At 43.2% G+C, this 25,199-nt stretch overlaps 1 protein-coding gene across 1 annotated transcript in view; it reads right to left on the bottom strand.

The window, feature by feature from the left end:
* Positions 1-25,199, bottom strand: part of LOC126234903 (neuroligin-3-like) — a 443,765-nt gene that overhangs the window by 284,660 nt on the left and 133,906 nt on the right. The gene's annotated exons all lie outside the window — the stretch shown is intronic.

A 25,199-nucleotide genomic window follows, 5' to 3' on the forward strand; every position in this document is an offset into this window, starting at 1 on the left:
CTTCGGTGAAGGTATGTTCTCGAAACTTTAACAAAAGCCCGTACCGAGCTACTGAGCGTCTCTCCTGCAGAGTCTTCCACTGGAGTTTATCTATCATCTCCATAACGCTTTCGCGATTACTAAATGATCCTGTAACGAAGCGCACTGCTCTCCGTTCGATCTTCTCTATCTCTTCTATCAACCCTATCTGGTACGGATCCCACACTGCTGAGCAGTATTCAAGCAGTGGGCGAACAAGCGTACTGTAACCTACTTCCTTTGTTTTCGGATTGCATTTCCTTAGGATTCTTCCAATGAATCTCAGTCTGGCATCTGCTTTACCGACGATCAACTTTATATGGTCACTCCATTTTAAATCACTCCTAATGCGTACTCCCAGATAATTTATGGAATTAGCTACTTCCAGATGCTGACCTGCTCTTTTGTAGCTAAATGATAAGGGCTCTATCTTTCTATGTATTCGCATCACATTACACTTGTCTACATTGAGATTGAATTGCCATTCCCTGCACCACGCGTCAATTCGCTGCAGATCCTCCTGCATTTCAGTACAATTTTCCATTGTTACAAGCTCTCGATACACCACAGCATCATCTGAAAAAAGCATCAGTGAACTTCCGATGTCATCCACAAGGTCATTTATGTATATTGTGAATAGCAACGGTCCTATGACACTTCCCTGCGGCACACCTGAAATCACTCTTACTTCGGAAGACTTCTCTCCATTGAGAATGACATGCTGCGTTCTGTTATCTAGGAACTCTTCAATCCAATTACACAATTGGTCTGATAGTCCATATGCTCTTACTTTGTTCATTAAACGACTGTGGGGAACAGTATCGAACGCCTGGCGGAAGTCAAGAAACACGACATCTACCTGTGAACCCGTGTCTATGGCCCTCTGAATCTCGTGGACGAATAGTGCGAGCTGGGTTTCACACGACCGTCTTTTTCGAAACCCATGTTGATTCCTACAGATTTCTAGTCTCCAGGAAAGTCATTATACTCGAACATAATACGTCTTCCCAAATTCTACAACTGATCGACGTTAGAGATATAGGTCTATAGTTCTGCACATCTGTTCGACGTCCCTTCTTGAAAACGGGGATGACCTGTGTCCTTTTCCAATCCTTTGGAACGCTACGCTCTTCTAGATACCTACGGTACACCGCTGCAAGAAGGGGCGAAGTTCCTTCGCGTACTCTGTAAAATCGAACTGGTATCCCATCAGGTCCTGCGGCCTTTCCTCTTTTGAGCGATTTTAATTGGTTTTCTATCCCTCTGTCGTCTATTTCCTAGCGGAATGGGTAAGTACCTGTGCTGTATGTTTCCACTCTTCCTGCAAAACAGTGGCAAGTTCAAGTAAATATGATAGAGGTGGACAGCTACCACGCACACTTTTCTCCAAAGTAGACCATAATGGCTCAAGAACATTGTGATCTCGTAACTGTGGTGGACAGGATAGATGCGACAGTTCCTCCTCATGCTGACAACAATCCTGGAAGATGAGAGCTGTGTGAACAGGGGACCTGTCCTCCTGGAACACAGCATCCCCACTGGAGGCAAACACTCCACCATGAGATTGACCTGTCAGCCAAAATGGTCACATAATCCTTGGTAGCCGGCCGCTGTAGCCGAGCGGTTCTAGGCGCTTCAGTCCGGAACCGCGCTGCTGCTACGGTCGCAGGTTCGAATCCTACCTCGGGCATGGATGTGTGTGATGTCCTTAGGTTAGTTATGTTTAAGTTCTAAGTCTAGGGGACTGATGACCTCAGATGTTAAGTCCCATAGTGCTCAGAGCCATTTGAACAGGGTTCGCGAGTGAGACATGCAATTCTGCATTGACTTCTGCAGATGTTTTCTCCTTTTCGTCACAATCCTCTTCAGTGACGTCTGTTACGATCACTCAACACGCACTTTCGTTTGCGTCGCGACTTAGCGGATGATGTTTTCCCGTTTTCCCTGTATGTTGTATTTACTACCATACGGCGCCTCTCGAAACACGAAACTCCGACTGCTTTGGTTACGTAAGCACCCACCACACGAGTACTGGCAATTTTCTCATGTTCGAATTCACTTAGTTCCGACATAATGCACTCACAACGAAAGAGAGTACTGTTCTGTCCACGACTGCCGCTGCTAACAGATTGAGGGGATTGGCAAGGTGCCGTTCGTGGTCAATTAGAACAGCGCAAACTGGAGAGTCGCCTAGCATCTGCACTGATGTTCAAGCATGCATCTTTCGCAATGTTTCCGTATTTCTGTCCAACCGCTGTTAAGTTCGAAGTAATTTATCGGGACGTGATTAGTGGCACAGACTACGTCGGTTAAATACATCATTATTTCAACGGAACTGAGAAATATTCAACTGACGCAGCTTTTACTGTTTATAAAATCACACTGCATTTCGTCACTCTACCAGATTGTTCACTGATGATACAATTGTTTGCAGAAACATGTCGTTTAACGACCGTAAAGAAATACCGACGACTTGCTGGAATTTCAACATCTAATAATTACAAACATACTTTAAATGCAGGTATGACAATACAAACGTCCATTACAAATAGAAAGAACCCAGTCGTGTCCCATTTTAACTACCATCAAACTTTTGAATCTACTGACACCATTTTAATACAGTACCTAGCGATATTACCTCTAAGTTATAAGAAATGTTAAAAATATTTAAAATCAATAACAGAGAAGCTGAAATGGAGAATCAAATTTGAAGGGAAGGAGCTGGTCGGTTTAGTTCATCTGTACAGTGGAAAGAATAAAAGAAGCTAGCGCGGCCAATCCTATAGCAGAATCTGCCGTTTGGTTTACACATCAAGTGAGTCTGGATAAGGTATCGACGGAATCCATAATCGCACTCCAGAATGAGATTTTCACTCTGCAGCGGAGTGGGTGCTGATATGAAACTTCCTGGCAGATTAAAAGTGTGTGCCGGACCGAGACTCGAACTCGGGACCTTTGCCTTTCGCGGGCAAGTGCTCTACTAACTGAGCTACCCAAGCACGACTCACGCCCCGTCCTCACGTCTTTACTTCTGCCAGTACCTCGTCTCCTACCTTCCAAACTTTACAGAAGCTCTCCTGCGAACACAGTTTTAATCTGCCAGGAAGTTTCATAATCGCACTGCTAGGACTGTGGCAGACTGGTGTAGACCGTATAAAACTGCAACAGAAATGCTTACGGAAATGCAATGGGTATCTTTCAGACATGCCGTTACTCTGGCGAAACACTGTTGGGTAAATTGACAAAGATTACTTTTACGCTACATCCTTCGTCTATCCTACGTAGTGACCGTGAGAATAAAGTGAGAGTAGAACCGTTACAGAGAAATACAGACATTAATTTTCACCCAGCTCAATACGCAAAATGGGACAGGCTACAAAAGTAGTTACTAGTGGCACGATCTCTGCGGGAGAAGGAAACTAAATGAAACTCCACGGGTGGCGAGGGTATATGAGAGTACTTCACTGATTACAAAATCGAGTCAAATACGGGCACACTGGTCGCAATCATGTTGCACGCCCTCTGGTCTAGGTGCATTAACTAATTCGGTTGGGAAGGTGAGGCGGCAGTCGCCGAGCCGAGAGGACGCGCAGCAGCAGCAGCAGCAGCAACAGCGGCACTTTTCTGATAAACAGTAAATGAATTTAGTCTGTTTTTTTCTCGCGCATCTGCAAAAAAGTGAACTATATGCGTGCAAGAGTTCCCGTTGCCAGAAACTTCATCACGCCACAAAATTTTTAATTTTGTGCTAGTAGACAGCATACAGCTTAGATCAATGCATTCTAGTTTGAATACTTATCTTGTGCACTAACTTTTCGGTAAACGGTATTTGTAACAACAGGTATCTGTAAATACATCAACATCAGTAAAGAAATTTATTTCCGTTTAAACTTGCGGTCTCAGAGTACAGCGAAAAATTTGCACAGCAAGTTTTAGTGGTACTTTATTCTCCTTTGTTATATTTTTTACACATTTCAAACTCAGTAGCGCCATTTGAGATCTTATATCTATTTTATTCACAGTAGGATATGGCTAGGGACTGTGCTTGTGAGCGGACACAAGGATATTTGGCTGCTGTCCGAAAACAGCTGGAAGCTGCGTTGGCTACCGTCGACAAGCTTCTAGCTAATGCTCAAAGCTGAGGTGACGTTAGGGCGCCAGTGACGAGACCTGCGACACCCTAAGTGCAACGGGAATCCCCTGGTGACCCAGACGTCGCTGCGGCTTCTGATACACAACATCTGACCGGTCCGTCCTCACACCAAGTGGGCGGCAAACAGTGGTGGGTTCGCGTGTCACTAGGCGGAAGGCGAAAGAGAGAACATGCCGAACGACTGGCTCCCTACGTTTTAGCAACAGGTGATAACTCTGTGTCAGCACGGGATGCCTCTCCTGTTGGGCCAGCGGTCGACTTTCCTGCCCAGTCCGGAGAAGTACAGGGGATGGGTATGCTTGTCAATGGGAGCTTCAATGTTAGATGGCTGATGGAGCCCCTCAGCGAGACATGAGGCAAGGCTGGCGAGGATTCCAGTGTGCATTCGATATGTTTGCTGGAAGGTCTCAACCGTGATATGGAGGAGGCCCTGCCGGCGGCTGTCGAGCGCACTGGATGCAACCGGTTGCACGTAGTGGCACATGTCGGCACCAATGACGCCTGCCGCTTGGGTTCTGAGGCCATCCTCGGCTCCTTTCGGTGGTTGGTTGATTTGGTGAAGGCAACTAGCAACGCACGCGAGGTTCAGGATAAGCTGCCTATTTGTAGTATCGTAACCAGGGTTGATCGCGGTTCTCTGGTTTCGAGCATAGTGGAAGATATAAACAAGAGGCTCAGACTACTCTGCGACAGTAACGGTTGCGAATTTCTCGACCCCCGTCCGCTATCTGGTGAAGAATTGTAGGGTTCCCCTTACGAGGTCAGACGTGCACTAGCGCAGGAAGCGGCTACAAGGGTAGCGGAGTACGTGTGGCCTGCACATGGGGCTTTTTTAGGTTAAAGAACCCCTCCCTTGGGATCAAAGACGATTTGTCTGTTAAATCAGCCACAGTGACCTCAGAGAATCTTGGTCTTCGTAGATCAGAGATAGAAGAGCGTAATATGATTTTAGTAAACTGTAGGAGCATCCAAAGGAAGGTCAGAGAATTAGTATCACTTACTGACGGTTATAATACACATATTGGGAACAGAAAGCTGGTTCAAACCAGACGTCAATGACAACGAAATCCTAAGGTCATATTGGAATGTTTATCGTAATGATAGGTTAGTCGCCAATGGTGGCGGCGTGTTTATTGCACTAAAAACTTCGATAAGATCTAGTGAGGTTATCACGGATTCCGAATGTGAATTAATCTGGGTGAAATTGAGTATCAAAGAACGGTCAAAAATGGTGATCGGATGCCTATATAGACCACCTGGTTCAGAATCTGTAGTTGTAAAGCGCTTCAGACCGAACATGCAGAATATCATTAGTAATATTCCTGATCATGCCGTTGTTAAAGGGAGGAACTTCAACTTAACAAGTATAGATTGGGAGTGTTATGCCATCAAAACTGGCACCAGTGACAGGGATTCGTGTGGCATTGTTCTGGATGTCTTGTCCGAAAATTACCTTGAGCAGGCCGGCCGGAGTGGCCGAGCGGTACTAGGCGCTGCAGTCTGGAACCGCGCGACCCCTACGGTCGCAGGTTCGAATCCTGCCTCGTGCATGGATGTGTGTGATGTCCTTAGGTTAGTTAGGTTTAACTAGTTCTACGTTCTAGGTGACTGATGACCTCAGATGTTAAGTCCCATAGTGCTCAGAGCCATTTGAACCATTTTGAAACCATATACGTCTCGCATATTGACCATGAGGAGAAAATTCGAGATATTAGAGCCAATACCGACAATCATTCTTCCCACGCACTATTCGTGAGTGGAACAGGATTGGAAGGATCAGATAGTGGTACCAAAAGTACCCTCCGCTACACACCGTTAGGTGGCTTGCGGAGTCTGATGTAGATGTATATGTCGTCGGAAAGCCGTTGTATCCTCTCTTCTGAGGCAAGTTGGCCAGAAACTGTTTTAATTGGTCTTTAATCTCCTGGACACTGGCTATGGGACAGAGTTGATGTCCGAGATGGTCTATTCTGAACAGATCTGTGGATCTTGCTGGTTACGGGAGTGCCAGAACATCACGCAGACAGTTGACAGAGGAACGTGCCATGTGTGGACGACCAGTATAACGGTGAAAAATTTTATTGTCACATGAGAGGTATCACATGAAAGCTTACCATTCCAGCGTCGGACCTCAATCAACCTGGCTCTCCCCCACACATCGTCAGGTGGCTTGCGAAGTATGGATGTAGATGTAGAATCACCACTAGCCGTGATCTGAAGTCATACCCGACGGCTCCCCACACCATTATGCCAAGAGTAATACCGCGGAGCTTCCCCACAACATTGGGGGAGGGGGAGGGAGAGAGAGAGAGAGAGAGAGAGAGAGAGAGAGAGAGAGAGAGAGAGACCTCTCTCAAGGTCGTCACCATACTTGCCGACAATGGTCATCCAGGTTAGTGCAGGACGCGATTTTTCGCTGAACACAATGTGATGCCATTCGTCTGCAGTACAGAATTGTCGGTCACAGCACCACTCCAAACCAAACCATTTGTATTGTGGTGTTAACGGCAGCTTGTAACAACAACGACTCTGTACTATTGTACATTTAAGTAATTCTTTTCATCTGATTTTACGATAAACTTGTGTAATTCATGTTCGGATTTCATTTATTTTTGTTTCATGCCATTTTGTTAAGAAAACTGTAAATAAGTTTCAATGTGAATATTAATGTTTATGTCAAATGTCAAGTAATATTGTAATAGAACTGAAATGTAACAAATGTTGAAACTGTTGTAATATGTTTAAAATTGTAACTGTGCGTTTGGTCCATACGTAGGTAATGTGTTAGGATATGTAGAATGCAAAACCTCGGGTGAATACCCGGTCTGTCAGGGAGCGGTAAAAGGTGGATAGCAGGCGAGCGCGGGAAAATGCGCACGGACACTTAATAACAGATTACAAGAGCTTTGCGTTATCGAACCCCACAACTTACTAAAAAGTGGAGATGAGGTTGCTATGACGATAACGTTTTTCCTACGTAGGGTGTATTTCGACGTAAATCCGATCTCTGCTAGATTTCGTTCAGGAAGAAATATATTTGCGCTAGGATAGGACCTACCGTGTTCGCCACAGTGGTCGCTATGTATATAGTTCAGCCAATAAGGACCATAAAAGATCTTTACACTGAACAGAAGCAACAGCCTCGCTACGGTCATCCAATGGGTTATTGTCATACGGAGATTTAGTAGGTATTCGCTTCAGCTTATTGGGCTAACATTTTAAAGGAATCGACTAAGTTTCGATTAGCTGAAATATAAGAACTGAAATTTTTTTTCAATTCTTCATAAGATATTCCTAACTTTTCATTTAAACAACAGAATTGTCGAGGAGGCACCACCTAAATCTCTGCGCGATTAGATGTCTGTAAGACGCCCTTTACTGCAGTGATGTATTGTTTTGTTTCCCAAAGATGATACTTATTACGTGTATTCCTTCCTTCCTCTTGATATGTTCTGCGCTGACATAAACCGAGCCACCCTGCGTATTTGCTCAGAACAACACTCTCCCTCCCGTGCAGACGCGTACTCCTCTTCAGCAATATTTATAGGAGGTTTTCCTTGGTTATCATGGAATGCTGCATTCATAAATCCCCTCCCAAATACGAAGGGGTATCGTAAAGTTGTCACTCGGAAATTATTTTGCTGCTTGTAATATTGTCGGTGTTATCATTGGCCCCTCAGCGCATGATACTGAAAGTTTCAGTTAATTGTCTGCTTTTTTCCTTATAATATTGCCAGGAGTAAGTGAGGCGTAAGATGAAGGAGTATGAGGCTCCTGGTGTGATGAAGGTCCTGCATATGTAGGGTAAAAGGGCCTGGGTAAATCCATGATGGGATTTCGGCTGTTTTTGGGAATGATTGCCCGTTTTATGACACTATGGCGAGGCGGAAAAGGAATTTCCAAAGTGATTACATGTCCCTGACAGACGAGGCAAGATCTGGTAGACCGTCAATGGCAGACCACGCAGCCACAATGAAAAAAGTGGGGTGTTTGATCGTGGAAGAAAGAAGTGCAACCATCCAAATGAGTAAGCATGAAACACATCTCAAATATGGTATTTTAATGATAATTATTCTTTACGTACTGCATATGTCTTGGGTGTCTGCACGGTCTGTTCAACGTTTGTTAACCCCTTTCGAAGACAGCAAGGTGTGACTTTATAAGAAAGATGATGATTCAGTTGGAACAGGATAAAGACTACTTTTCTGATCGTCTTGTAAACATGGATGAATCTGAATCAATGCGATACAGAGGAAACAACCATGAGTATGTAAAGGAAGCATGCCAATTCCCTTCCTCCGAAAGTGACAAAAGTGCAAAAGTCGGCTATAAAGATCATGCTTGCAGTTTTTTAGGACTGTAGTGGAGTTATCCTCACATATTACTTTGCCAAGGGTCAACCATTGGCACGTACTACAGTTACATTCTGGACAAGTTACAAGAAGCTCTGATTAAGAAATGCTGCGGTATGCTCTCCCGAGGCGTTTGTCTTCTGGATAAGAAACCATCTGTTCATTCATCTCAATACGCAGTTGTGGCTTGGTGACCTGGCAGCACCCGCCTTATTCTTTCACTCTCGTACTAAGTAACTGCTCTTGTTCCCAGAAATAAAAAACCCATTACGTGGTCGCCGACCTGACAAAACATGTAAAACCATTAATGCAGTGGAAGACTGGTTCAAGGTAAAATTTTCACTTATATAATCAGGGCGTTTGGCAGGACAAGAAAGGCTGGGAAAAAAGTCAACACAAACTCTTTGTCATATTTTTACTAATGATGCCTATACGATACTCTCTCTCTCTTGCAGTTCGTGTCTTGAGAATGGTGGCACGTGTTCCAGCAGAAAAATCGGCAGTCGTCGAGTATTATGCCCGCACGCTTTCGTTTCTTTTTCGAAGATTCAATACGAAACGAAAACATTAAACGTCACATATCAGGCTTTCCTTGTCTTTCGGAGCGTAAGAGATCCCGTTATTTTTTAATACAGGTATGGTGGCAGCAGAAGCACTGAAAAGATCAGAACGGAGTGAGTGTACGACTAAGTAACCTTACGGTATTTTGGATAGCCAGAGGGATGTTAATAGATACTGCCCGAAGAAGTTTATTTTAAATCACATCATACAAACCCCTCTGTCGTGCGATTTAGTACAAATGACGTATTATACATGTAGCCTGCGACGCCAGTTGTGGGGAACGTATTTTATCCGCCGATGTAATCTTTCAGAGAAAGCGCAATAGACAATACAACTCTACAATTTTTCAGCTTTTGGTATACAAGGATTATCTTTTAAAACGCTCCGAGCGGGAAGTATAGACGGCGTATCCGTCGCACGCTGACCAGCGCTGCAGAGGCTGGAAAGGCCACAGGTCGTCAGGGGTTACGCTGCGTGGGCACCAGGGATTACCGGCCATTAGCAAACAAGTAGCAGCGGGAACACGGCTGGGTTTCATGGCACGGTTACATGCGCTTGGGCCCTTATTTGATTAATTAGTATAACGGTCAAATTTCGTTACTGTGTGCATTTCGAATGCATTTTTTGACAAACATTGATAATTAAAACACGGCAAACACCTGAGACACATCCGACTTTTTGAAGCAAAAATCGCGACAGTAGTGTGCAGAATATTAGCTACGATATCCTTTAAAAACTAATCCACAAACTTTACGCTTTGTTGAATTAATAACAAACAGTGACCTCTTAATTCCGAAAATGAAGGCTGCAAGAGATTATTACTCGTTTTCTTATCAAAGACTTCCTTTTATTTTCCGAAGATTTGGGACACCTTAGAATGGGGCGAAAGTACTGCATGCGTGGCGTGGTTGTCAGTACACTACAAACTGCGTCTGTCGAGCACACCTCTCAGACTGTCGGAGCAACTAAACGGCGCAGAGACAAACGTGGTTCTTCGACATTAGCACCCTTTAGAAAATGGATACCACGGAGTGTTCCAGTAAACAACACTATAGTCTCAAGGATGTAACAAATAAATGCTTGTACTCTTCGATGAATATGTTCTCTGTTATTAATATTGGTGACATGGTAAAACTGGGTGCCGGGCTAGGGATCGATGTCATAAATCGGTCTTTCGCCGGAAGAAATGGACGAAGTGGCGGTAATATTAAGTTTTTAATCGGCTAGCAATATGTGCTCAGACTGAGCAAGTCGCAGCGTACTAAACTGGAAAGGCAGTTATCTGAGCTCGAGGATCGCTCTGTTGCACTGTTGAAGTTTATCACGAACTTCTATCGCGGCATATACTATGTTGAAGAGTGGAAATAAATTACCACACATTTATCTCCCTCTCTAGATATGATGTCAGTTTAGTTTCTATTTCATTTTAGATTCTTCACTCGCAGGGAAATCATCATTAATTGTGACGTTTGGAAATTTGGGTATTCAATGAAAGATTTAAATAAAGGCCTAGAGTTCATCAATATCACTGGTTACAATACATTTCTGGAATGCTAAATCTACAAACTGACTATCACTCACTCCCATCTCACTAGTTTTGACCCACACAATCACTCTGTCTCATACACCTTCAGATCATAGACAAAGGGTGAAAGGTGCCATACCTGGGAGTAAAACATTGGTAAAACGACAGAGGAGCCCACAGGCAAATGACGGGCTGAGTACTTACAACAGGGATGAGTGAGCCAGTCATACTGTAACACATTAAGCATATCTTCCTAAAATTTTAGGAAACAAGCTGAATCTACCGCAAAACCTTAAAAATCGAACCACATTCGTTTGAATTTCACTTAAAATAGAGGACAGATCTGTTAGCAAATCTGCCGCTGCCCTCTGGTCTGAAAACAAATCACAGCTTATTAAAATGTGGCGCATAGTAATCTACACGCCACAAACTCCACATCCCGAAGGGTGTTCTCGCCGGAGCAAGAAGCCATGTGTCAAAGTCGACTGAGATGATTGTCATCTTAGCTGCGTGACTGGAAGGAGGTACGCCATGACTCCGTTGTACAAACGTCGACTCGCGCCTGCAGTACTAGAGAAAGAGCAGAAGACTGCAAAATCGTCCACAAATAAGGAACAGAGGATTCCTTACTGTGGACATCAGCCTGTTAACAGCTGTGGCAAACAGGGTCACACTTAAAACATTGGCCCTGAGGAGCAACGTTCTTCTGAACAAAAATTATATGGCAGCACGTCATCAACTCTGTACTAAAAATGCGTCTTGACAGGGATGACCAAATGAAGATGGGGAGATGGTCACGAAAGCCCCATTGGTGTAGCTGACTGAAAATACTGTGTCTCCATATAGTGCCGTACACCTTACTGCTTTCAAAAAATACCCCTGGACAATTCTGTTTATGTAGTAAAGCCTGCTGGATTTCTCCCCCTAGCAGGTTCAGGTTGTCGACAGTTGATCGACATCTCCTGCATCCACACTGAGAGCGCTTAAGCAGACGCCTGGTCTCCAATATCCTAAACAGACGACGGTTGACCATGCGCTCCATGACATCCCTGACCAAGCAGCGCTCCACAAGCACTAGCGCTCCGAGCGCATTGCCTAGTGGTGCTGAGGGGTGAGGAGGAAAAGATGAAGGCAGCTGCCGGGCGCTGCTAGAACAAAGCAGTCACCTTGTCAGACATCAAACACTTTTGTAATGTTTCCATATGGTGAGGTACAAGAGCCGTAAAGTATTTTATGAAAGACATCATTTTAACTTTCGCCGGCCGTTGTGGCCGAGCGGTTCTAGGTGTTACAGTCTGGAACCGCGCGACCGCTACGGTCGCAGGTTCGAATCCCGCCTCGGGCATGGGTGTATGTGATGTCCTTAGGTCAGTTAGGTTTAAGTAGTTCTAAGTTCTAGGGGACTGATGACCTCATAAGTCCCATAGTGCTCAGAGCCATTTGAACCATTCTAAATTTCAGCTTTTTTTTTGTCATCTACCGGTTTCGGTTATTAACCATCATCCAGGATGTTGCGTATAACAGATTGGTTGAAAGTATCCCATATTCCTTTGAAGCTGAACAATATCGAAACTATCCAGTGAAATTGTACAAACAGCTTGTCTTAGTTATGACTCTTAGTATTCTAAGACAAATTGTTTGTACAATTTCACTGGATAATTTCGATATTATTCGGCTGCAAAGGAATATGGTTGTTTTTAACTAATCTGTTGCACCCTACATCCTGGATGATGGTTAATACCGAGATTAATGGAAAATAACAGCTGATGGTTTAAATGCTAAAAAAATGTCAAACAGTTTGCTGGCAAAACGACTACCGTTAAATTAGATTTACATTATGCATTATGATATTTTGGTGTCTGTGCACTTGTTTGAAACATAAAAAAGTGGGGAAGTCATATCGTTCACTGTGAAATAAGAATTGTCTTGATTTTCGTATTTTTCAAAGTTCGTCTACTGTAGCTGGAAAACACTTACTTGAACGTTATTACAACACCATCCCAAAGGCGATACGATACGCTTGCTTTCCGACAAATGACAGCGCAAAAAGGCAGCCATTAGAGCAAAAACTGACTTAGGTGCAAGTAGAGTGTGACAAAGTCGTTTCTGGTCGCGTATTATTTCAATTCATTATGTGTCTTAATGTAAGAAGAGAATCATTTGGTAACATACCCCGGGGTAGATTGATGCCATTTAAACAAAAAGTAATTCTGTGTAAAAATGAGCTTCAAGTTCATGACTTGGAACATTTCCCAGAACTCGAGGCAGTAATTTGTAGACCAGACATGGCTGACAACGTTTTAGTAATTAAAACATATCATCATGTTCCTCAGAGAGATTCCGAGACACTGCACGATTGAAGACGGATTTCCATTTATTTGTCAGATCGTTCTTGCTTTTGGCTGCTAATGCACTTCGTTACTTCCCACTTCAGCTGATACACGTACACTGTAGCACCCAGCTCAAAAACCTGTTTGTTCAGTCTAGGTACTTAGAAGACTTTTATAAAATGTCACCCCAAGGGCAACATCCTTGACTGCACAGACAATTCGCTGAAGTTATTTCAATTTTTCCTTCAACATACGCGTGTTAGCTTTTATTTCTGTTATATAACAGGCAATGCCGGCCACCGCTCAGGTGTGGCCGATTTTAATCTGCATAACTTCATGGGTCTGACTGTATCACGAATCATAGTTCCACGTGTGTTGCACACTATAAAGTCGAAATGCGTCTAAATTTATAAATGTCACAATATAAAGTTGAATGCCTGTGTGTAAACCTTTTTGTAGTTCTACTCATCATATTAGCACTAGTTAATGTACAAGTACTTCTTTACCCAAGTGATATAATTTATTGGCAGAGTAATAAAAACTGGAAAATGAACACGCGTAATAAAATCCTGCTCCAATTTTCGCTCCTCTAAATAGTAGTACTGTGTTACAAACACGTCTTATTAAGTTTCCCATATGTAACGCCTTCAGCATATAGTCGTCTAACCCTCACACCTGCTCGGAATAGCCCAGCGGTGGCGAAAGCTGAAGTGCTTAGCAGACTCAGCTGCACTCGCGGTGCGCGAGTACGCTCTGGGAACGCAAATCTTGACCGAGCCTGCTCTATGGCCTTTCCCACTCATCTCGTTACAGGAGGCGCTCTCGTAAGCACTGGGGCACGTTTGGTCCATTTCTTGGAAGGTGTCAAAATTGCTACTCACACTTATCAGTAAATACTTCTTGAATAACGCTACAAGAATAGCGTTCCGTTGATACGAATTAGTCACATTTTATCGTGACACCGAGAAGTGGCACCGGATTTCAATGTTGCCCCTCCCTAACGCAACTCGCAACAAGAGGCGACAATGTTATACGAGGTACCTAACAGCTTTGCAACATATTTGACGGGAATCAGAGGGTCACATACATTGAAAGGAACACTGGAATGCGATGACTTTCGTCATTACAGTACCTCCTGCAGTATATGCGTCTGTTTCTAAAAACCATTTCATTCTATAAAGTAAATATCATTAGCATCGAATGTAGAGAGACTGAGACCATGTCACTGTATTAATTTGCATTTCCAGTTTTATCTTTTGTACCCGAAAGTTAAAGCTGAATTTTCGCTGTAGTAATTCCTTAAATAGCTATGTAAGCTCGTCTCTTCCTAAATTACCGTGTACTCTATAAATGGAAACTGGAACTAATCTTAGTCGTCAAACTGACATTTCCTTTTGGTTAAGATAGCCCTTTATAACAAGACATTAAATTTTTTAACTTAGTTTCCGCAACAGAGTGCATTAATCACAGTTAACAGAGTACTGTGATATGTATACTTTTCATTCACATCCAACAATTCAGCAGAAGCTTGCGCTCGAGCGAACGTGTGGACGCATTTGTATGTAGCCACTCCGATGTATGAGAGGAAGTGGTAAGCTTCGGTATGGTGTTGCTATTAATAATTCGTTTACTCTTCTTTCCAAATGACGTGTTTTTGTTCAATTTGGATAATGGTCGTTTCACTTCAGTCAACATTAGTGAACTATTTCTATTGCATTTACTAAAATACCGTTGTAAACTATACGTTCCAACACTGTCCTACTTTATAGTGATTAGGATATTTACAGCTTTTAAAATGATTCAAGGTACAAACTGACAAAGTTAAAAGGAAAACAGTTACAGTAAAAATTTAAGTACTCAAACGTGCAGTTTGCAGGATGATTGCGGATATATTGCCGTACATCGCTCTCATTGTCCGTAAACTTCGTCCTTGTAACAGAAATAATAACGGTTAAACAAATCCATAGGATACATGAACAGAAGTACAAATATTGTTTTAGTGACTAAGGGATATAGAACTACTCTTGCATGTTGCTGCTGTACTCTCGTATAGGTTGTAGGGGGTATTCGAAGAGCCGTTCATTCAGCTCTATTTAATACAGTATTCTTCTCTCCACTGTGCTTCGAGTTTCTAGGGTCACCTCCTGATCGCTTCCATATCGTTTACAGCTATTTATTGTCAAGTTACTCAACCATTCGAACAGGTTTCCTACTCAAGACGAGTTTAAGGTATCCCTGTACACAAAAATTTGAAAAATTCTCTTTATTTAATCTTGAATTTTTCTACCGTCATCTTACAGGATTGTTTGATTTTGTCTCCCTTGCCCAACGTCAAATATATGGGGTACATGCATGACGGAGAACCAACACGTTCCTCCGTGGGACATCTAACGCGTCGGTAAATTCTCCGATGCGTAGAAGCGAATCTCTACGTTGGCACCAGGAAGACTCTGTCCAATGGATTTTTATATCCCAAGACACCTAAGAAACGTCATATGTGTCACTTACGTTAACACAGTTGAAGAAATGGAGCATACTACTTCAAATGTTTGTCAACAGATTTTAAATAATCGAATGTTTTCGAAAGAATTGGGACAATCAATGCAGATTCGAGTCAAGTAAATCATCCAACTGAAAGGACAGCATTTGAACATCAAAGTTTACATGTAGCAGGGCAAAAAATTTGTAACAAAAATTGTAACTTCACTTAAAACTTCCGGGCTGATAGGCCGTGGTCGAACTATAAAACTGTCTCCTAACGTTTCGTCTCCGACTGCGGGAGACATCATCGGAGGTAAAACGGCGAACTGCGAAGAGGACTCGAGGAGGCGTTGATTATATAGGCAGTACAGAGGGCGCCACTGTCGATCACGTGGCGTCGGCTATGAGATTGTCTCTGGTAATGCCAACATTCACGATTGAAAGTAATCGATCGTCACGCTTGCGGTGCAACGCTGACATCCAAATTTTATCCAGTTTAACACCTTCGTCTTTCCTGTTAAAATTATTACGATGTTTATCAATCTCGATAGCCTCTCTATACAAGCGTGCATAATAATGCGAGGTTTTTGATATGACGCTCGTCTCGCTGAATTTTATTTCATGATCACCTTCCTGGTAAACATGTTCCGCTACGGCCGATTTATCCGTGTGACCTAGGCGGCAATTCCTCTTATGTTCGACAAGACGGGTGTTCACACTTCTCTTTGTGGTACCGATGTAAACCTGTCCACAACTACAAGGAAAGACGAAGGTGTTAAACTGGATAAAATTTGGATGTCAGCGTTGCACCGCAAGCGTGACGATCGATTACTTTCAATCGTGAATGTTGGCATTACCAGAGACAATCTCATAGCCGACGCCACGTGATCGACAGTGGCGCCCTCTGTACTGCCTATATAATCAACGCCTCCTCGAGTCCTCTTCGCAGTTCGCCGTTTTACCTCCGATGATGTCTCCCGCAGTCGGAGACGAAACGTTAGGAGACAGTTTTATAGTTCGACCACGGCCTATCAGCCCGGAAGTTTTAAGTGAAGTCAATACCGGCCGTGAAAGTTTACATTGTATGATCAAAAATTGTAACGTCCTAAAGAATGATTTTAGTCCTAGTTTAATGAAAGCAGCTGTATTGTAATAGAGGTGTGTAGTTATTGTTGTTAACTGTTATTTCTCCTAACTCAGGTGACGTTTGAAACAATGAAGTCAACGGCATATGCTGCAAATATCTCCATAGTCATCCCCAATGTTTTTTGAGGCATTTTAGCTTCATTTACGCCAGTTTATTCCATTATCTATGATAAAAAATGTATCACATCACAAAACAAATTCTGTAGGATACCGAACGTTCTCCCTTCTACGATCTTTGAAAAAGACGTCCTCGCAGTCATAGGGGTGAAGGGGGTGAGGGTGTTCTCAGTTCATTTCCACATACCCAATGCATCGCAACGGACAGAAATCATAGCAAGTGACACAACAACATCTGAGGATTCGCAACTAAAACGTTTTAACTTTTAGTTTCACGCACCGCACCACATATCGTTTCTCTCATGCCCAGAATTTTCGTCCTGTGCTACGTCCTCGCGCCTGAAACAACTTGAAAAAAAAATCATACGTGATTGAAACATGTAGAAGAGCCTCTATAAAATTTAAAACGGATTTAGTTTACACTGATGCTGCATTACATTTCGGTTTTATGTGCTTTTACGAATATTGAACATTCTCTGTACAGCAGACTGATCAGATCCTGACGCTGTACGGAGTTTATGGGTCCAATAGTTGCTGACTTCTGTTGTAATGCGGAGACAAAAAGTAAAGTATTGCAAATAATACATTTTTCTATTTAAACTGTGGAAGTATAATTTCATTTTGAAACATCGTTGTAAGAAAAAGACAATAGCTGCATATAAAATCTTTAAGACGTGAATGTCCCATAGTGCTCAGAGCCATTTGAACCATTTTTTTAAGACGTGAATGTTTCCTTCCGGAGACAGAGCACGGACACCTGCACCCAACGTGGCGGAATACGCTGGAAGCCTTTGTCCAAAAATTCGTGTTGTAAGATTGGTCCTGATAAGAGGCAGTGGGTGAGGATGTAGCGACAGCACTCTGCTCTGCTGAAGGTGCCTGAATTAGCCTACGAGTGGTGCTCAAATACCAGCTCAAGACAGGCGCCTCCTATCAATATTTCCACGTCTAGAGGAGGTATATCCCGCTGTCGAATCCAGTAAAATCCAGTTGGATCTGCATTGTCACGTATCACGCATTTAGCGTCAGTTTTTTTGAGCAGAGTACAGGCTGTCGAACTCTGAACGTCCCGAGTCACTGTCTTGTGACTTCTGTTGACTGAATTATATGTTTGATGGTTAAATTTAATACTTATTGTAAATTCAATTATGCAAATTAATTTTAACGCTAATATGGCCTAAATAAAGACTATTTATAGAGTAATTTGCGTAACTGAGTTGCATTTACGCAGCTCTTTTTTAATATTTTACTTTTGTCTGTAACTTCAATTTTTTCAGAACAGAGCATTATTATTTAAATCCACTAATGCTGTATGTTGAAGCAACAGTCGTCATAACATATGCTGTGTACCAATCTTGAAAGACATTAATTTCCGAACATATAATTTTCATTTTATTATTAGCTTCATTACTTTGTTAGCTGTGTCTCGTACGTTGTGTTCTATTAGCGATGTTTCAACTGCATTGTATTGGGCACTGAAGCGGTTATTTAGCCCAAAGTTATCAATGTAGCTAAATTTAGTTGGGTACAAGGAACTTCATGATAAATTTATGTATTTATTTATTTATTATACAAACGGGGTACATGCAGTGATGTATGATGTTACAAATAATCTGGATCGAAGCAGTCTGCCTTCCATTAGATTTGCTGAGGACTATTTTTTCTTTTTTTAAAAAATGACATCTTGTGTAGCTAGGTTATGCCGAACATATCAAGGAGCGTGTAAAACACAAGAAACGATATCATTTCCACCAGGTACTCAGTGTAAATGAATGCTGTAGTGAGATATCCTAGCCAGTTCAAGAGTACGTACGTTTGTAAATGCACCTGCGAACGTAACAACATACCAAAATTGAACGGAAAACAAAACTATGATAGTCTCATTAACGGAACACTATAGCTTTTTCTCAACAAAAAATGTGATCACTTACGAATGGCTGTCGATAAAGTAGGCCTTAAGAAACATGGCATGCACAGTCACATATGTCATGGTCTTCGGTGGATACCATGTAAAACATAACACCCAACTAATAATAGGAAGTGCGGGAACAACTATAATAACAAAAAATGGTTCAAATGGCTCTGAGCACTATGGGACTTAACGTCTGAGGTCATGAGTCCCCTAGAACTTAGAACTGCTTAAATCTAACTAACCTAAGAACATCACACACATCCATGCCCAAGGCAGGATTCGAAACTGCGACCGTAGTGGTCGCGTGGTTCCAGACTGTAGCGCCTAGAACCGCTCGGCCACCCCGGCTGGCCAACTATAATACCAGACACTGAATACCTCTTACATAACTACAAACAATAGGAAGATAAACTTCGGAGCAATCATCCAGAAACCATGCATACACATCTGTATAAAGCTCAGCCACATCCGTATACGAGTATACATGGGAAAACTTAAAGCTACATGGCAAAGAGGATACAGTCGTTAAGACCTTAGGGTAGCATCGACAGAAAAGTCGGAAGTAGAAACGCAGAGCGTTTACAATAGTAACAAATGGCAATCGTATAAGTTCACTCAAGCGACTGAACGACGAGATCTGTATTGTCAGCTATTACCAGCCTACACTGAGATGATAAAGTCATGGGATAGCGGCATGCACGCACGCAATGGCATTAGTATTGCATACACAAGGTATAAAAGGGCAGTGCACTGGTGGAGCAGTCATTTGTACTTAGGTGACTCATGTGAAACGGTTTCCGACGTGGTTATGGCCGCAGGACTGCAATTAACAGACTATGAAGACGCAGTAGTGGTTTGAGCTAAACGCGACGGACATTCCACTTCGGAAATCGTTAGGGAATTCAGTATTACGATATTCACAGTGTCAAGAGTGTTTCGAGAATACCACTTTTCAGGAATTACTTCTAAATACGAACAACGCAGTGGCCGAGAACATTGGTATTTGCGTAGAGTTGTCAATGCTAACAGACAAGCAACGCTGCTTGAAATAATTCCAGAAATCAATGTGGGAATTACGACGAACGTATCCTTTTGCACAGTGCGGCAAAATGTGGTGTTAACAGACTATGGCAGCAGACGATCGACGCTACTGCCTTTGCCAAACGCACGACTTCGCCTGCAGCGCTTCTCGTGGGCTCGCGACCATATCGGATGTGTTGTAACGCCGGAAATGCATATCCTCCTACTTCCATCTATTGTACTATAATTTTTTTTCCTTATTTTGTTACCTGAAGATATAACATTTCTGTGTCTTTGTATATTGTAATTGTTTTACTATATATATTTATGTCGATGTATAATTGGTTTGTTTTGTAAGTATTATTTGTATTTTACGCTGGGTCTTGCCTAGGGAAAACTATGCTATCGAACGAATACATCGATAGGTCGTGTGGAGAACTAAAGTGTTTAGGATCTTTGGGAGTGTTAACGCAGCCGCGTGGATCGCGGGCAGAGGAGTCTGGCTGGGGTAGTGCAGTGGAGCAGGTGTGTTGTGTGACGCTCCCGCGAGTTGCCGCTCTTTCGGGGTTTGGCAGCATGTAATTGCGCTCGACTTGCTATGATAGTTTCTGACACGGTGTCGCGGACGGGAAGCATTAGCTGGCGCACATCAAGAGCCCGTTTCGCCCGGTGACCGTGTCGAGAAGGAGGCGCGCCAACATCCAGCTTCTGCAACAGCGACGGCCGACAATGAGTGACTGTCGGCACCTCCTCGATCGACGGCTTCAAACCTTCAATCAACCAACAAGGAAGACTGGAAGCACGTAATGTTTTAGAACTGTATGGCAGACCTCAGCTTTTAAAACTGTTCAAATCACAAAATTACAGCAACGTAGCATGAACCTTTGTTGCTCACTGTCCCAATTGCATCACCAAGCAGGGTCCCTTCCTTTTCCGGAATGAACCCGAGTGTCGTTGAAATTCAAACGCCAGCATTAAAGCAATATTATTTTATTTCACTGCTTTAATTTCAAAGTTCAGTTAAAGTATTCATAGCTGGCTACAATATTTAGATTACACAAGCACAAATTATGAGTGCGTGTTTTGTTACCATATTTTAGCTTACCTGTGACTACAGCTCAGCTTGGTACGTACTAAATTTTACTATTGTTAATTATTCAGAATCATTTAATTCAAGTTCAAAGTTAAATCTCTTATTTCTAAATTACGTAGATTCAAGTAGCTTTTGAAATGATTGTTGAGGTAGTCCAAGACTAACCGTATTTTACTGAACTTCGATGAGCTTCAGAAAGAAAGCTCACTATTAACTTCAGTCACTAAATTAACTTTCGATTTTCCGGTTTTATTAATTCTTTTGATAAATTAAGTCAGAGTGTAGCGAAATCTATTACTTCTGACAAACTTTCAGTTTTCACACTACACGTGTCAACCTTCAGTTGCCACGCTTCTAGTGCTAATTATATGTGTAACAACCTTTCTTTTTCAGCTACTATAGTAATTGTCCATAGGACTGGCGGCCGTAATTTCCCCCAAATCTCAAATATCTAATTATCGCTGGTTAATTGTTAACGTAACGGCCGCACATTTACTTTCTTTATTAACTTTACCCCTTTTCAAAATTAATTTCCACCAGTTTCATTTGCATTTTTCCTTTCATTTAGATGTAACCCTTTCCTCCCTCTTTACCGACTGATTAACTTCGGTGACGATTGCTTTTCCCAAATTCCCATTAGGTACACGCGGTTTAATTTTTCACTGTCATTAAGGTCGATAAGTGAGGGAGAGGTTACAGTGTCTTAGACGACTAGAAAATCGTGGCCTGATGAGTTCACATTTAATTGCTAAGAGCTAAGTGTGGCACAGATCCCGCGAAACCATGGACCCAGGTTGTCACCAGGGCACTCTTGAAGCTGCTGGTGGCTACATAAAGGTATCCGCTGTGTTTACGTGGAAACATGGAATGTACTGTGCCCTCTGGTCTAAATGAACCTAAAATTGACAGGAATTGCTTATGTTCGGCTACTTGAATACCTACATCTACATCTCCACTTATACTCCGCAAGCCACCCAACGGTGTGTGTCGGAGGGCACTTTACGTGCCACTGTCATTACCTCCCTTTCCTGTTCCAGTCGTGTATGGTTCGCGGGAAGAACGGCTGCCGGAAAGCCTCCGTGCGTGCTCGAATCTCTCTAATTTTACATTCGTGATGTCCTCGGGAGGTATAAGTAGGGGGAAGCAATATATTCGATACCTCATCCAGAAACGCAACCTCTCGAAACCTGCACAGCAAGCTACACCGCGATGCAGAGCGCCTCTCTTGCAGAGTCTGCCACTTTAGTTTGCTAAGCATCTCCGTAACGCTATCACGCTAACCAAATAACCCTGTGACGAAACGCGCCGCTCTTCTTTGGATCTTCTCTATCTCCTCTGTCAACCCGACCTGGTACGGATCCCACACTGATGAGCAATACTCAAGCATAGGTCGAACGAGTGTTTTGTAAGCCAACTCCTTTGTTGATGGACTACATTTTCTAAGGACTCTCCCAATGAATCTCAACCTGGCACCCGCCTTACCAACAATTAATTTTATATGATAATTCCACTTCAAATTGTTCCGTACGCATACTCCTAGATATTTTACAGAAGTAACTGCTACCAGTGTTTGTTCTGCTATCATACAATCATACAATAAAGGGTCCTTCTTTCTATGTATTCGCAATACATTACATTTGTCTATGTTAAGGGTCAGTTTCAATCCGTGCACCAAGTGCCTGTCCGCTGCATATCTTCCTGCATTTCGCTGCAATTTTCTAATGCTGCAACTTCTCTGTATACTACAGCATCATCCGCGAAAAGTCGCATGTCTGTAGACGTCTCTCCATTCATAACAACATGCTGTGTTCTGTTTGCTAAAAACTCTTCAATCCAGCCACACAGCTGGTCTGATATTCCGTAGGCTCTTACTTTGTTTATCAGGCGACAGTGCGGAACTGTATCGAACGCCTTCCGGAAGTCAAGGAAAATGGCATCTTCCTGGGAGCCTGTATCTAATATTTTCTGGGTCTCATGAACAAATAATGCGAGTTGGGTCTCATACGATCACTGTTTCCGGAATCCATGTTGATTCCTACAGAGTAGATTCTGGGTTACAAAAACGACATGATACGCGAGCAAAAAACATGTTCTAAAATTCTATAACAGATCAACGTCAGAGATATAGGTCTATAGTTTTGCGCATCTGCTCGACGACCCTTCTTGAAGACTGGGACTACCTGTGCTCTTTTCCAATCATTTAGAACCTTCCGTTCCTCTAGAGACTTGCGGTACACGGTTGTTACAAGGGGGGCAAGTTCTTTCGCGTACTCTGTGTAGAATCGAATTGGTATCCCGTCAGGTCCAGTGGACTTTCCTCTGTTGAGTGATTCCAGTTGCTTTTCTATTCCTTGGACACTTATTTCGATGTCAGCCATTTTTTCGTTTGTGCGAGGATTTAGAGAAGGAACTGCAGTGCGGTCTTCCTATGCGAAACAGCTTTGGAAAAAGGTGTTTAGTATTTCAGCATGTCATCCTCTGTCTCAACGCCATCATCATCCCGGAGTGTCTGGATATGCTGTTTCGAGCCACTTACTGATTTAACGTAAGACCAGAACTTCAAAGGATTTTCTGTCAAGTCGGTACATAGAATTTTACTTTCGAATTCACTGAACGCTTCACGCATAGCCCTCCTTACGCTAACTTTGACATCCTTTAGCTTCTGTTTGTCTGAGAGGTTTTGGCTGCGTTTAAACTTGGAGTGAAGCTCTCTTTGCTTTCGCAGTAGTTTCCTAACTTTGTTGTTGAACCACGGTGGGTTTTTCCCGTCCCTCACAGTTTTACTCGGCACGTACCTGTCTAAAACGAATTTTACGATTGCCTTGAACTTTTTCCATAAACACTCAACATTGTCAGTGTCGGAACAGAAACTTTCGTTTTGATCTGTTAGGTAGTCTGAAATGTGCCTTCTATTACTCTTGCTAAACAGATAACTTTCTGGAGAATTCGAGCGAATGATATGGCCACTCAGATCGCCCAACACGAATCCCATCGAACATGTATGGGACATAACAGGGGGGTCTGTTCCTGCACAAAATCCTGTACTGGCAACGCTTTCGCAATCACAGACGAGAATAGAGGCACAATGGCTTAATATTTCTGTATAGGCCTTCCAACGACTTGTTGAGTCCACGCCAAATCGAGTTCCTACACTAAGACAGGCAAAATGGAGGTATGACTCAGCTCAGTGAAAAGTTCTGCCGGTTCTGGCGCTGCAGTCCGGAACCGCGGGACTGCTACGGTCGCAGGTTCGAATCCTGCCTCGGGCATGGGTGTGTGTGATGTCCTTAGGTTAGTTACGTTTAAGAAGTAGTTCTAAGTTCTAGGGGACTTATGACCTAAGATGTTGAGTCCCATAGTGCTCAGAGCCATTTTGAAAAGTTCTGCGCCGGGCCGTGAGGAGAGTTTGAATGACTTACACTACTGGCCATTAAAATTGCTACACTACGAAGATGACGTGCTACAGAGGAGAAATGCGTACCATCACGTTTCCGACTTTGTTAAAGGTTGGATTGCAGCCTATCGCGGTCGCGGCTTATCGTATCGCGACATTGCTGCTCGCGTTCCTCGAGATCCAATGACTGTTAGCAGAATATGGAATCCGTGGGTTCAGGAGAGTAATACGGAACGCCGTGCTGGATCCCAACGGCCGCGTATCACTAGCAGTAGAGATGACAGGCATCTTACCCGCATGGCTGTAACGGATCGTACAGCTACGTCTCGATCCCTGAGTCACCAGATGGGGACGTTGCAAGAAAACAACCATGTGCACGAACAGTTCGACGACGTTTGCAGCAGCATGGACTATCAGCTCGGAGACCATGGCTGCGGTTACCTTGACGCTGCATCAGAGACAGGAGCGCCTGCGATGGTGTACTCAACGACGAACCTGGGTTCACGAATGGCAAAACGTAATTTTCTCGGATGAATCCACGTTCTGTTTACAGCATCATGATGGTCGCATCCGTGTTTGGCGTCATCGCGGTGAACGCACATTGGAAGCGTGTATTCGTCATCGCCATACTGGCGTATCACCCGGCGTGATGGTATCGGGTGCCATTGGTTACACGTCTCGGTCACCTCTTGTTCGCATTGACGGCACTCTGAACAGTGGACGTTCCATTTCAGATGTGTTACGAGCCGTGGCTCTACCCTTCATTCGATCCCTGCGAAACCCTACATTTCAGCAGGATAATGCACGACCGCATGTTGCAGGTCCTGTACTTCCTTTTTGGATACAGAAAATATTACACTGCTGCCCTGGCCAGCACATTCTCCAGATGTGTCACCAACTGAAAATGTCTGGTCAATGGTGACCGAGCAACTGGCTCGTCACAGTCTTGATGAACTGTGGTATCGTGTTGAAGCTGCATGGGCAGCTGTACCTGTACACGCCATCCAAGCTCTGTTTGACTCATAGCCCAGGCGTATCAAGGCTGTTATTACGACCTGAGGTGGTTGTTCTGGGTACTAATTTCTTATGATCTATGC

This window comes from Schistocerca nitens, chromosome 2 (assembly GCF_023898315.1).
Source record: "Schistocerca nitens isolate TAMUIC-IGC-003100 chromosome 2, iqSchNite1.1, whole genome shotgun sequence".
In the NCBI taxonomy this organism is placed as follows: domain Eukaryota; kingdom Metazoa; phylum Arthropoda; class Insecta; order Orthoptera; family Acrididae; genus Schistocerca; species Schistocerca nitens.